The 13,817-nt window shown below is 48.1% G+C and overlaps 1 protein-coding gene across 5 annotated transcripts in view; it reads left to right on the top strand.

The window, feature by feature from the left end:
• Positions 1-13,817, top strand: part of LOC139760800 (patched domain-containing protein 3-like) — a 97,810-nt gene that overhangs the window by 74,462 nt on the left and 9,531 nt on the right. The gene's annotated exons all lie outside the window — the stretch shown is intronic.

Here is a 13,817-nt window from a genome sequence, read left to right as displayed (position 1 = left end):
ACGTACCCCCGGCAGCTGCCTGGGTCGGCAACGTTTAGGAAGTAATGGAGTACAGGGTGACTTCGGCCTCGAACTAACGTGCTCGTGTCTTGTGTCGTTTGAAGGGGGAGGGAGGGGGTGTTGTCTCAAGGAACAGCTGATCTTTTCCTGTCGTCCCTTCTCCCTCCCGAGCCCCTGCCGTTCTTCGTGCCTTCCCTCTTTCTCAGCCCAGCTTTACCATGAACGCTTGCGTCTTTTGAAACGTAGAAGGCAGCGATGGGCACCTATTCACTCCTCACACACTGTTGATGGCTGCTACTGCCGCCACACACTGTGTTCAAATCTTCATGCAACAGTGAACATCTGAGGCTCCAGGACAACTGTTTCGCTCCCATTCGACACTCGCCGGGTCGCCCTTGAGGCATTGTTTGTACCCTGTATGCTGGAAGAGATCCCAGCGTTGATGATAGCGACCGAGGAAGAGGAATGTTGCACCGCTACCGTAAGGGTGTTGATAAAGGACCTTCAGCCACGGTGTCAGATCATAATTTATGATCGCACATATTATTGAGCAGAGAATCTGAAACTTCACTAATGCGCTTCAAGTGTATATATATATATATATATATATATATATATATATATATATATATATATATATATATAGACATATCATCATCGATCGGCTTGTAAAACACCATTTCCTTGTAGATATGTAAATACAACATTTTAAACCCCCTTTTTTTTGAGATTTCTTGAGTCTGCCGGTACATTTTTGTATAGAACTTTATTTCGAACGTCGAGTTCCGTCATAGAATTTGTAACAGAATTGGTTTTGTATGCCTTTCGTTCCGTCTGTTGTTTTGTACGTTTCTGTATCTGGTGAATATACGGCGGTGACCAGAGCAGCGCGGGCACTGGTGGTCTTAACGGACTAGGGTGTTGTGAAGAGCTGTGTCCTTCGTGCGAACTATCTCCATTGCCAGCGATGAACCGTGTCATTGTGTTTGCTGTATCGTGTTTAGGCAGGCAGGCACTGCCGTGCGTAGTCATGGTTTAACCTGTCACCACCTCCTTCCTCCTCCCGTGGTTGCTTTACGTCTTGTATTTCTGGCGGTGACGTAGGTGATAACAGAAGGTTAGTGACTGAACGGCCAGGGGGCCAGGAGGTGGGTCGTAGGCCCGATAGGCGGGTGATGGGCGCCGAGGAAGTGGGTGGGGCTAGTGGGTAGGCCAGCAGGAAGTGGGTAGGGTGTCCATGTGTCGTCACTCACCCCCCGCCCCCCCTCTCTCCGGTAACAAACAACCCGCGGTGGAGGTCAGGATGTGGTCGCGCGGCCGCTGACCTGACCTCGATATGACCTCCCGCCGTGTCTCGGGTGGCCTGATGAGCGGACTGCCGTAGCGACCATACATCCCCCTACCCCGTCCGCACCTGTCCTGCGGGTGCGAGGGTTAGGTTAGGCCAGGAAGAATCGCAAGGCCGACAGAGGCGGCCGTCATCAACATAGCAGACAGGTCGCTTCCTGTGTTACAGCTGCTCTGTTGCGTAACTTCACAAACAAATGTTTACAGTCGATCACGTAAATAGCGACGTCAAAGCCTTTTGGGGGAAAAAATGCTTCGAGAAAAGACTTCATTAATGCCGTTACTCTAGTGGGACCCGTTTGACCTTTGACAGCTGGTGAGCTGTCGCATGCACTCCACAACAAGTGGATATTATGCGTAGTGGAAATGTATTAACGTTTACCCGGCCTAGCGTTTTTTTCCCCCGAACGCGTTGAAGAAAACGGCCTGTTGAAAGGTGTGACAGAGAGTAACTGAGTTCGGTAATTTTTTTATATGCTGTGTACGTTTGTTTTTGATATTATTACGACATTAAACACGTCAGTCAACATACAACTTTCGTATATTTGTTTTTTCTGTTGTCGCTTGTTGAAGCTAATTATTTACCTCGGGAAGTTCGGAGAACTTGAAGACAGTGTCCAGTTCCTGCTATCGTAAAGTGGACATCACCTGTGGTTCCAGTGGGGTGACGTCACGCAGCTCCTTTCTGTGACATCACGCGTGCGTGCTCCCCTGTGACGTCACGCGGCTTCCGCTGACGTCAGTGGTCTAGGTACGAGAGTCATCCAGGTTCGTGAGGGCGGTGTGGTCGTCTCAAGTTTGGTAGGTCGTTTTGGGAGGTGGGAAAGGAGGGTATGGGAGGGGGGTCGTCTCGAATGGGGGTGTGGAGAGGGGGGGGGGTCATAACAGGGGGATGGTGACGTAATGATGCATAATTAGGACAGCTTGGGGTCGTCAGCGATGCCTCTCAAGTCTTGATGGTGTTGACTTTCACCTGCGTCTCCAGTGACGTAACGAACGACCACCCCCCTTCCCCCCCAGTATCCCCGACGTCCAATGAGGATCTGGCCACAGGCGCCCCGTGCATGCACGCAAGCGCCTAGGCCGGAAGGCAAAACACACACACACACACACACACACACACACACACACACGCAAGAACCCCGCACCCTCATATCCGCTTCTGTGCCAAAGGGACATAAGCAAAGAAAACTGGAACGTGTAAAATATCAGCCAGTAGTTAACCCGCAAGTCTTGAATCGCTGGGAATGATTGGTTAACCAGAAGTGGTTTATAACTTGCTTGTTACCTGTTTGTTGTTCTTCGTTCCACGTGCCCCAGGGTTGGAAGCCTTACTGGTGAGGACCTACCTTCGTTACTCTGTTATGTAGCTTTTTGAATTCCTCGATGGCGGGGTGGCATGGACTTGGTGTCCTGGTTCGTCCCGCAGCTCCACAGCTCTCTTGTTGTCTATGGGATTCCTCTCGTCCTCCACGTACACTCCCAGACCTCCAGCCTCAAACTCCTTTTGCCCAACTTCCAGTGTGTGATTACTGCTTGTGTGTCACGGGGGGAGAGTTTTACACTCGTATTACCGTCTCTTAACCTTGTATATATGTATCATGTATATGTGTGCATGTGTGTGTGTGTGTGTGTGTGTGTGTGTGTGTGTGTGTTTATATACAAACGCTTAGCCTAGCCTAAACCAGATACCGATTTATCGACCAGCCCCGAGGGGAGGATGAACGGCTGGGATTGGTTACGGGCCGACTGCCGCGCCCAGGATTCGAACTCGTGAGTCAGCGGGTCCGTGCTGACTCATGATTAGTAACGCTAAGCAGTTGCACCACGGAGGTCAGAGAGAGAGAGAGAGAGAGAGAGAGAGAGAGAGAGAGAGAGAGAGAGAGAGAGAACCTTGGATATGGTTCGTCCGTGACAGAGGAAACAAAATACCTTGAAGGGTCGACAGGGGTGGCAGGCGCGAGGCCTCTGGTGTGTAACATGAATTGTAAGTTCTGCCCCGCATGGTGTACTGCCGGGCGCTCAGCTGTCCCCCGTGGAATTGTATAGTGCGTCGTTCAGTTACATTTTTAACCCACGACGGATATCCGTACCACAAGGTCTTGTTGTGTAACGGAAATGTTCGTTAGTTTCTATCATTTTCTGTTCGTGTGTAATGTATTCGTTGACGATTCAATAGGTACTAGGGTTTACATTCTTTATAGCTGGACGAGGCTGGAAACCTTCTTCCTCTTGTATCTATACTATTTAAAAGTGGGAACAGTAGGAAGAGGGGGATAACGAGTCAGTTGAGGATATTCCCTGAGTCGTCTGTTCCCGGCGCTTCCTCGTTAAGGTGGGAAAAAAAGGCGAATAGGTTACATCCCCAGCCCTTGAGTGGAGGTAGGGTTGTGTGAGCGTGCGTGTGGCCGCGTCTACGCAGTCGTGTGTGTGTTGGGACCTTGGTGGGTTCGGGGTTGGCCGGGCCAGTCTGCTGGGGGAACACCGCCACCCCAGGCAACATTAATGCTAGAGGGGCAGGCGGTGGCGCTGCTATTGCCGTCAAGGACGTAACTCGACTGCCAAACAGTGTGAAACACGACCTTTTAGTACTCGTGATCTAATTATGGTTCGGGAATACCAGTTTAGATGACTCGAAACATTCTTTAGGGACAGAATAAGGGTGGCTTGCGTACCGGGAGGGGACTCGGATCCTTGGCTGTGAAGGGGGTGTGGGGGTGAGGCGCAGGTGTGTTGTCACCGTAGCCTGGTGATGGGAGGTTGGACCACGGAAGGCATTTAGTGGCCAGTAATGGCGTGCCCACACTCAGTCAGGGTCTAGCTAGCACTGATGGTGTCCAGCAGGTGTGGCCCGCACTGGGTCAAGGACCGACCGGTACTGATCTGTTTTAAGCAGATGTGACCAGTTTCCCCCTCCCACCCTCGCCATGATGTCTTCCCTTACCTCTTCCTCTTCCCTTTCACAGATCATCCTCTTATGTCCCTCTTCCACCTGTTCCCTTTCATATCCATTCTTCCAAAAAAAAAGCCATAGACTTTTCCTGTAGACGGCAGTAACAAGCATGGCATCAGTAATGGCATAAGTAATAAGGACATTTTTACTTTATTGCCCTTCAGTGTCAGGAATACATTAATGGTGTCCTACTTGCTGTCCCAGTTCGGCAGCGCTACCTGCACTCTCCGGCCCTGGAGGAGCTGAGATCTGGTCTCCCTACATGTACTAGTGAAGGTGATACAGAGATGTGTAGCTTTTCCACAGCAGGTGTTGATAGGTGATTTGATCTGTTTCGATGTTATTTTGGGTTGGTTGGTGGTGGTGAGTGTAGGTCGGTGGTCGTGATGGGTGTGGTAGGTCGGTGGTCGTCCTAAGTTAAGATGCGGTCGATGGTGAGCAGGGCAACGTCCTCACCTCCTCACCGTCACTTTACGTTACCTCATGGAATCAGGTCCAGCCTATAACTCGAGAGTATTCCACCCAACCTTCCTCCAGTTTCCTCCCCGCCCACCTCCTCCTCCTCCTGCCTGTAACACAAATAGTCTTCACATATAAGGCCAGCCAGACAGGTGGTCAGGGAGGCCCCATACCAAGCCAGACGAGGCCCTGATAGGCATAGCCTTGTCCAGCCAGTGGTAGACTCCCGCCTCCCACTCCTTACCACAGGAGTTATGGCGTGCTGGGAGCGCATCTCGCTTTTTCAAGTTAAATGCTTTCTTTAGAGCAAGTCATATACTGCTCGGTACATGGAACTCTCTCGTCTGTAGCACTCAGTTGCTGGAGACACTTGGAGATCAGATTCATGAAGAGTCGTTCTCTCTCTGTGCTAGAGCTGATATATGGTCCTGGAAGTACAGGGAGTATGTTTACGTTAGAGTCGTGCGAGCCCACACATCTCTCCTTCCCTCTCAGTGCCAGTCAAGCCAAGCCAGCGGGTCAACAGCGGCTTCCAGAGAAAGTGTTGTTGCTCAAGAAGGTTGTGAGACACAGGCGAAGGTCGATGACTAATTTTGTAAGCTTTATTACTCCCAACTTGCTGTTGGCCTGGCTGGCGGCTGTTGTGTCCATTCCTCGGCTCCCTTATCTCCTTCATCGTCTACGTCTGGCCAGGCCTTGTCTCTACGACCTCCAGGATTTTAATGGTCTTGATCTTGTGTGTCCCAAGGGCTGAGAGGGGAATCATGTTGGAGGGTAGCAGACAACGCCATCAAGATTTGATAAAATGACTGAGTAATCCTAGGAGGCCACTAGGCCTGTTCCCTCTGTGCAGTAGGTCCTCCTTGAGGACTGGCCTCTTTTTATGGCAGGGTCCTCCTCGAGGAACTGACCCCTCTGTATGGCAGGGTCCTCCTCGAGGACTGTCGACCTTTTGTCCAACAGGATCTTCGTTCTGTACCGAACATCCCAGACCCAGAGCTACATAAACCTTATAATTCCCCACTCCGTTCCATCCCGACAACCAACAACTCTTTTAGGAAATTGAATATATTTTATCGCCCGTCTATTCTGCTGATGGAGTTCAGGGGTATTCCCTGCATTAACCCATGACGTCACCAGGAACTCGTACGGCTCGTTACCCATTCACCTGATGTGGTCGTATAGTGACCTGTAGTGAAAACGAAAGTTCTGGCTGAAGCTGCAGCAGAGCCAGAGGGCCATAAACTAGCTCTGTGAATTTTAGTTCTGACATGTAATTCTAAATGTCAAGGGAGTTTATCAATATTATTTTCTCTCCCTCCTCGTATTCCTGTGTCTAGCACATTTTTTTTTTTACATATACCTTTTTATGGCTTTGGTATATGTAGTCTTAACGTCTTCGATCGCGACACACGATGTTGTCGGCCTCCTCCCGAAGGGGCTAACAGCAGCAGCAGCAGCTGGGACGCCTCGTCCCTCCGCCTCCCACCAGCTTCCCTGCAACTTTCTCCAGAGGTTCTTCGTCAAGGCTACTGTCGGTCAAGGCTCGTCGTGGCGTGGCCCGCCACGCGGACCTACGCGCCTGTGACTCCGTGTTCCGACACACTGTGTTGTGTCCCGCCCGGTCAGCACTCACCACCTTCACCAGACAATAGGTGTATATGTATATCCTTCCGTGCTCGACGTAGGAAATCGTCTCAGCCGCTGTGAAAGTTACGTGGCTTAATGGGCCGCTGGGGCACGAGACCATACACTCGTAAAATACCTTTTGGAAACCCTTTTTGTCTCGGCGGACGCTGGTGCCGTTTAGGATTATGGCTTTATATTTTTATTAAGAGCGAAACGTACGGAACGTGTTCACAGAGAGGCAGGTCGTAACGCACTCTGCTTCATGACTGACGTGTTGCGTTATGAAGTCGTGAATGGAGTGGGTAAGAGGCCTACCAGCAGGAGGGAAAAGATGCCTTGTAATGTGGCGTTCGGACGGCGTCTTCAGTGGACTGACGTGGACGAATGAATGAATGGGTCTTAGAGAGAGGGTAGCTAAGATGTGGGATGGGCGAGAGGCCGCTGAGGAATTATTTGAAATAACCCTAAACCCCGTAGTGTGGCCTGGAGGGTAAGTGGTAAAGGTAGGAGGGAGGTCATCTCTCCACGGAGGGTAGTAGGAAGGGAAGGAGGGAGGTCATCACTCTACGGAGGGTAAGTAGGAAGGGAAGTAGTGTGGGTTGACCTTGACACAGACTATGTTTCAACATGCTGTGCCCCAGGCCTTGACACAAGCTAGAATGCACGTCCGGCTGTGGTGTAGGGTCGAGGCTGGCTTACAGGACCTACAGGAGGCTTACCCTGCGTGGTCCCTACTGTGGGTGGCGGGATGTTCTACAGGTAATGCTTTGTAATGTCCCGATTAACGTCCAGGGCGCCGCCTGGTGGCATCTTGTAAGTGTTCAGAGTCTTTCATGTTCTTCACGTATATATATACATAGTTTATCTCTGTTATGTACTTGGCATATTTCACCGTTATCCTTATCTCATACAAGATGCGTGAGTTGCTCGTGTCTTCCCCCTGCATAACTGTGATGTTATGATCCCACGGCCGAAGGAAGGCTGTTGGTACTTGGCGTCTTGCATTTGTGGACGACAGATGATACCTTGGGCATTATATTTCCAGGACGCCCATTGATGATTATAACATTTAAGATGTTCTCGTTTGGTTCAGAGTTCTATAAGTGTTATGCATAAGTTGACGATGAATGTTGCTAGACCAGCGTGGTGATGTGTGTGTCTGGTCATTGCTCCTGGACCAGTAAGGTATGAGCTCACTTGCCCCACATAACTAGACCAAACCACCCAGCCGCTCGACGTGTTTCCCTGCCGCGTCCGGTTTCCGCCGGACCTGCCCACGACGACCGCCAGGTCTCCTCAGTTCTTGGAAGTCAAAAAGAAAAAAAAGGAATTTTCAAGACATTTGTTCATCCATTAAGGGTAGAGTAGGCCATTTGTGGGTCAGTAAAGCAGTTTTTATTTTCGACCGTTTCTTTCTTCCTCTCGCTACGTTGACCTGGGAGAAGGATCCTAGTGGCACCAGTACCACCTGATGAGTGTGGGGAGGTGCCACAGGGAGTGTCGGAGTCGTGACACTCTTCCCCCACACCCCCCACAGCAGACTGTCACCGTTCTGTCATGTACGTGTGGTCGCCGGCGGTCAACAGGTGTTTGGAGGAGGAGTGAGGCAGGTGAAGGTGTGGCTGTGTAGGTGCCACAATACCTGGCACTCACCTCAGGGAGGGCAGATAGCGCCCACCAGGAACAACAGGCGCCTGGCAAGTTCATATTTCCGCTGGTAACCAGTACGAGTTCCCGACACTCGTACTGATGATCGATCGTGTGTAGGCGTGGGCCCTCTGCAGTTAGAGGTCACCCCTCGTAATCTGTCTGGCCTAAGATTAGTTTATCTCTCACAAGAAAGAGTCCTTCGCAGCTACACCTGTGTTTGATGATAATGCTCATAATGATGATGATAACGATTTATGATAATAATTGATAGTAGTAAACGTAATTATTATTCTGATGATGATAATAAGAGAAAGAGGAGAAAATAAGAACTAATGGGTTAATCAACTGTAAAAGCAGAATACACACAATATAAACAGTGGTACTAAAAAACGGAAGGGCGGGGCAGTTTGACAGTCTACAAAAACAGAGCGGTTGTGGCTGCCTTGTAGAGATTAACAGACGGTCTGGATGTGGTTAGGAGTGGCGGTCATCTGCTTACATAATCCAGTGTTCCACACGTCAGTCATCCATGAGACGAAATATATAACAGCCGGAGTCATGAGTGGGAACTGGTAAAGGTTTTTGAGTTCTGAAACGCTTGCCTTAACAGAGGAGTAAGAGGATCATCACAGGAGCACTGGCAAGGTGGCGGTCGTCAGCGTGGCTTCAGGAGACGACGTAAAAGATCATTTCAGCAACTGAGGAGGAAAAACCGCCTTCCTCATTACGCATGGCAGTCGCGCCTTAGCCTTGCGTCGCAAGAACTCGCTGCTGTAAACACATCCCTAACATCGGAGGTCACCAGTAGTGAACAAAAGACTTCGATTTTGGAAACGGTATTTCTGGCGTGGGGTTTTCGTTGACTTTAAAGTTATTACTTGTTATATACATGGGAGAACAGACGTCGGCAGGGATGACCCTGAGGGTGTGTTAGCAGGTACGAGTCCTTGAATTTGTTCTACGAGGTCCAGAAATGATCTCGACTCCTTTATGTTAACCAGAGAGCCACTGGCCAGGAAGACCGTGGGACACGCTGAACACAGTGCGAGGAATCCTGACTCAGGCTTCCCTGTACCTGCCTCCGGTGAGGCTCGCTACTTGGTCAACAGTAAAGGAACCTTGAGACTTGTTGACGCAGGAGCTGCCAGGCCACGCAGCGCTCACCTAACGCCGTCGCCAGCACTCTTGCAGACAAGATACCCTGCCGCCCTATCTGCCAACGTTGACCTGAGTCATGCGCTGCTGTTTCGACTTGGGCCAGAGAGAAAACTTAGCTGGTAGTTTAGCTTCGTGTACCCAGATTATAGCTTAATGACAACCGCGGGTCTTTTATGGTGATCAGATCTTTGTCCTTCGGTATGGCTAATGGTCGTGGAGGAGTAGGTTTCCACGTTCTCTGTGGAAGTAAAGCTAGGGGAAGCATCACTTAAACCGTTAATCACATACCTGGATGCCAAATTCATTCATTATGATCAGAGTCCGACACAGGACTTTGTTCACCTCTCGCCCTCCAAATCCTGTAGTGTAGGAGTGTCTGTGGTCGTAACACCTGTAATACTCCTGAGCTCTGGCTAACATAATCACAACTGTATCCCCACTCGGTAAAGTGAAGTCTCCACGTTTACGGCAGTTCCTGGTTTTCAACATCCTGATCATGCGCTGCAGTTGGCCCTTACCATGGTCTTGCGGCAAAAAAAGTGCCATTTCCCCTTTAGTTAGCCCACCCTAGCTGCCACTATAACTGCAGTAGCATCAGTACGTAAGCAAACCATTGTATAACGTAAGACGTACCGATCCGTGGTTGATAACTGCCCTCTGCTGGAACAGCGTTTTCTAGAGGCATCCTAGTGTTGTGTTTGTTATCTAGACTAGTGTCCTTCAGGCAGGACGCACACACTCCTCCACACGTATATCTTGCAGGTGAAACTAGAGAGGTCGCAGGTTTTTGCCCAGATCGCCTAACTAGCGGTCCTTGGGCTGGGCCACCAGTGGACCTATCTTGGCAAGGGCCCCGATGCTGTCAAATAAAGGGGTGGATGGCGGCAAGTCTGGCTGGCTGGCTGCTTAGAGTTAGCACAGCGTCTTGTGAGACCATAGTACAGCCGTAGGGTTTAGAGATCATCTTCGGGAAGTTGTAGGGTTGTTAAGTCAGAGACCAGACTGAAGGCAGCTCATGCGCCTCCCACCCTGACAATTCAAGCGGCGATTAACTTAATGGGTGATTCATTTCCTAAAAACCAGGAAGAAAACACACACACACACACACACACACACACACACACACACACACACACACACACACATATATATATATATATATATATATATATATATATATATATATATATATATATATATATATATATATATCAAACGTTATTTTCCCGACGAGTTTGTTTTTCACTTTTCTTTTTTCTCCAGGCTAAGAATCCGTTCCAATCAGCACCTCCCTTAACGGTACCGTCTCGTCTGCAAAATGTCACGCAACTTTCAGTTATGGCGATTGCCTTTTATTTCCGTGCGTAGTGACCCATCTGCGTTTGGCCGTTGTTGAACCAGACCGGTAATATGGAGAAATAGAAATGAAGTATAATCGCACGTGAAGGTATGTTGATACTTCAGTAGCGTGACTCCTTATTATGGCAGTCCTCCCGTCATTATCGTTCGTCGGCGAAGGGAAGACTGGAGTGGTGTGGTGGACGGTGAGGCAATCGACTTTGTACAGCATTTGTCGCGAGGGAGAGTCGACGTTTGGTAATGAAGTGTAAATTGGGTTCAGAAATGAAGAGAATGCAACTTACTGTTTTGTGTACAGATGGTTGGATCTCTTTTGATATTTGTTTCCATCATTTGTGGAGCATCTGTTAAGTGTTGCTTAACAGGTTCTCTGACAGGCCTCTCTGCCGAAGACCAGTACAGGCGAGGTTCTACATTCATTTTTTTCCTTAAAGCTATTTGTTCGTGGGGTGTATTTTTTTGTTGTTTTTTTTAATGGATTTTATGTATTTGTAGTCCAAAATGTTGCGGATATATATTTCTTGGAGGTCTCTAAGGTGAGATGACGGTTGGCAGCCTTGCTGTGTTGATGATCTTAGTTGAATATTGGTCCAAATGTCTAGTGTCTCTCGCTCAAGAGCAAATTAGGTGTTCTTGATGGGTTCACTTGCTCCAATTGTTTGAGGAACTTCACGAATCGATAATGATGAAGGTGTGTCCCTGGACCTCAGACGGACGGAAATGTATACGTGGGATCTTCAGTATAACGTCACTGATTAAAAGTGGCCGGAGATCACAAGCCTTGCTACCGACATATCGCCAGTTCCGCGTAAGGTTGCTTAGCATTGTATTAACATCTTGCCACATTATCGCTTTTTGCTCGTCTATGACGAACACGTGGAGTATCTTCCTTTATATGCGTTAAAACTAGACAGTCAGTGAGGAAGGTCATTTTGTGTATGTGTGTGTGTGTTATTTGTATTTGTGATTGCTGTACGTGACTCGAGAAGAGTTTTGAATCACTCTTCTTGCCTCGTCACAACCTTGGGTATGTGTACCACATCTTCGCACCGAAGTATATACACTCATACACACAGGCAACCCTGGTACCCATCGACCAGCCTCGGAAGGAGAATAAACAGCAAGGTTATGGCTGTGGGCCAACTGCCGCGTCCTGCGTGTCCGTATACAGGCGATTATTACGGCCAGTAAGTTATAGCACAGTAGAATAGGGCAGCATTTTGACAAAAACAACGCGCAAGAGAGAGAGAGAGAGAGAGAGAGAGAGAGAGAGAGAGAGAGAGAGAGAGAGAGAGAGAGAGAGAGAGAGACCTATTTATCTCGATGAGGATTTTCTCCCATGCACTTAACGTCGAGGCTATGGTAACTCAAGTGATTTGATATAAATGTAAAATCAAAATTTCAAAGATGTTCCAGTACGACGGAAGGTGACGGTCGTGTGACAGATGTAGCTTAGTACGTGAACAGGTTGACCTCCGTGGGTAAGCAGAACAAACAAAAATGGCTGTCGGGGTACGAGGGCCCTTGCCAGTCCTGTGGCGATTTAAGAGAGAAAAAAAGGGGGATGGGAAGTAGCCATTTGACTTAGGGTGGAGATGCAAAGATTGGACTGGAGACGGGTTATGCTACTAGATAGATGCAGCAGCAGAGGCAGTATAGCTAGCTACCTCCAGCACCACTGAGTAAAAGTGAAAGTGTTGGACGTACTCCAGCATCGCGTCTCCGCCTCGGGTTACACCAACAGCACGCCACTATCAGCACTACACTCGGGACTGTTATAGTAATTGGTCGTAGAGCATGATTGATGATTGAGCGAAGTAGAGGGTGTAGCCTGGGAAGTAGGGAAGTGGCCTTTCAGTCTTCATTCCCAGGGAAGTGGCCTTTCAGTCTTCACGCGTCACACTTTATCGCCAACCAATTTTTTCACGGCTCCAACGATTCGTCTGTAATTGAACTTTCAAACATCTTGCATGTCCGTGGCTGACAGTTACGTTTGGTAACTGGGACTTTCACGTGCTTGACGACTAAGACAGCGAGGTGGGTATCTTGCCCTTATTAGGTTATGCCGGAGGTAGTAGGTTGTAGTCTATCGCGAGCATTTACCATTAGAAGCGTGTTGTGTATTCATGCAGTTATGTAATTTGTTTCTAGATAAGAAGTGACAAAGTGCAGAGATATAGATACAGGAATGAAAGCTAAAAGAAGTAGACAGAGAAGGTAGGGATGCAGGTGCCATGGAAATGATTGCGTTGAAAGTCAAGAGTTACATCCTTTCTGTTGCACGAGAACGTATTTAATAGGAGCAAAAATTAGTCGATTATATTCTTATATAAGCTGTTTGCTACTGTTAGAACCAATCAGATTTCATCATTAGTATATAAAGAAGCTCTATACAGGAAAGTATGAATACCACGTATCAAAAAAAGAAATGTAGGGCTTAACATAAAATGTCATTCTGTATCCATGGCAACCGCAACCCTCACTTAATTTGTGTACTTTTTGGTTGGGCGTCCATATTTCTGTCTACATTTTTATATCTGGGTATTGGTTATGTGAAAAACTCATGCTTTTCTCCATAGTTTAAGATCTATATACATTAATATAGATATATTATTTGTACTCTGTGTAATAAAGGGTACGATGGTTTCTATGTATCCATTGTGATTATTGGCAGTTCACTTTTCTGGAGCCCAGTGGGATACTGTTAGCCAAACATACCTTATTAAGAATTATTCAGGAATAGATACGGAAAATGTAAAAGCATCTAGAATGTTTTGCAGTAAATGCTGGTAGTAGAAGAGTAATTGAATGTGACTTTGCGAGTAAATGGTGTTGGTGTTAAAGAAAAGACTATAAAAAAAAATTCTGAAGCACGATACTGAACTGTGTCGTATGGTCGATCTAATAGAAGACTGCTTCCCTGTAACTTCCCTCTACGAGGAGGCTGCTTAATTAAAAGGACATGACGCAATTTCCAGTATGAGAGAACACACTAGGAAGTCAGATTCCATCCATTCTTCACAAGAGACGTTGAAACGTCCTATAATAATAAAGACAACATTCACATGCTTTTCTTCTGAACACTGCGAGCGCCTGAGTCTCCATCTCGGACCAAGAGTTCTCGGTTATTTCAAGAGCCGTTTCTTGAACGCATATCCTGTGAGAATACCCAGTAATATAAGAGGACTGAGATCATCGGAACCGTATAGCATATGCGGTATTCTCATTGACGAAAGAAGGCACATCGTCACGCGACGGTGGG

The sequence above is a fragment of the Panulirus ornatus genome, chromosome 38, assembly GCF_036320965.1.
Source record: "Panulirus ornatus isolate Po-2019 chromosome 38, ASM3632096v1, whole genome shotgun sequence".
In the NCBI taxonomy this organism is placed as follows: Eukaryota; Metazoa; Arthropoda; class Malacostraca; order Decapoda; family Palinuridae; genus Panulirus; species Panulirus ornatus.
Note: the sequence above shows the minus strand (reverse complement) of the source record. Positions and strands in the feature narration are given on the sequence as shown.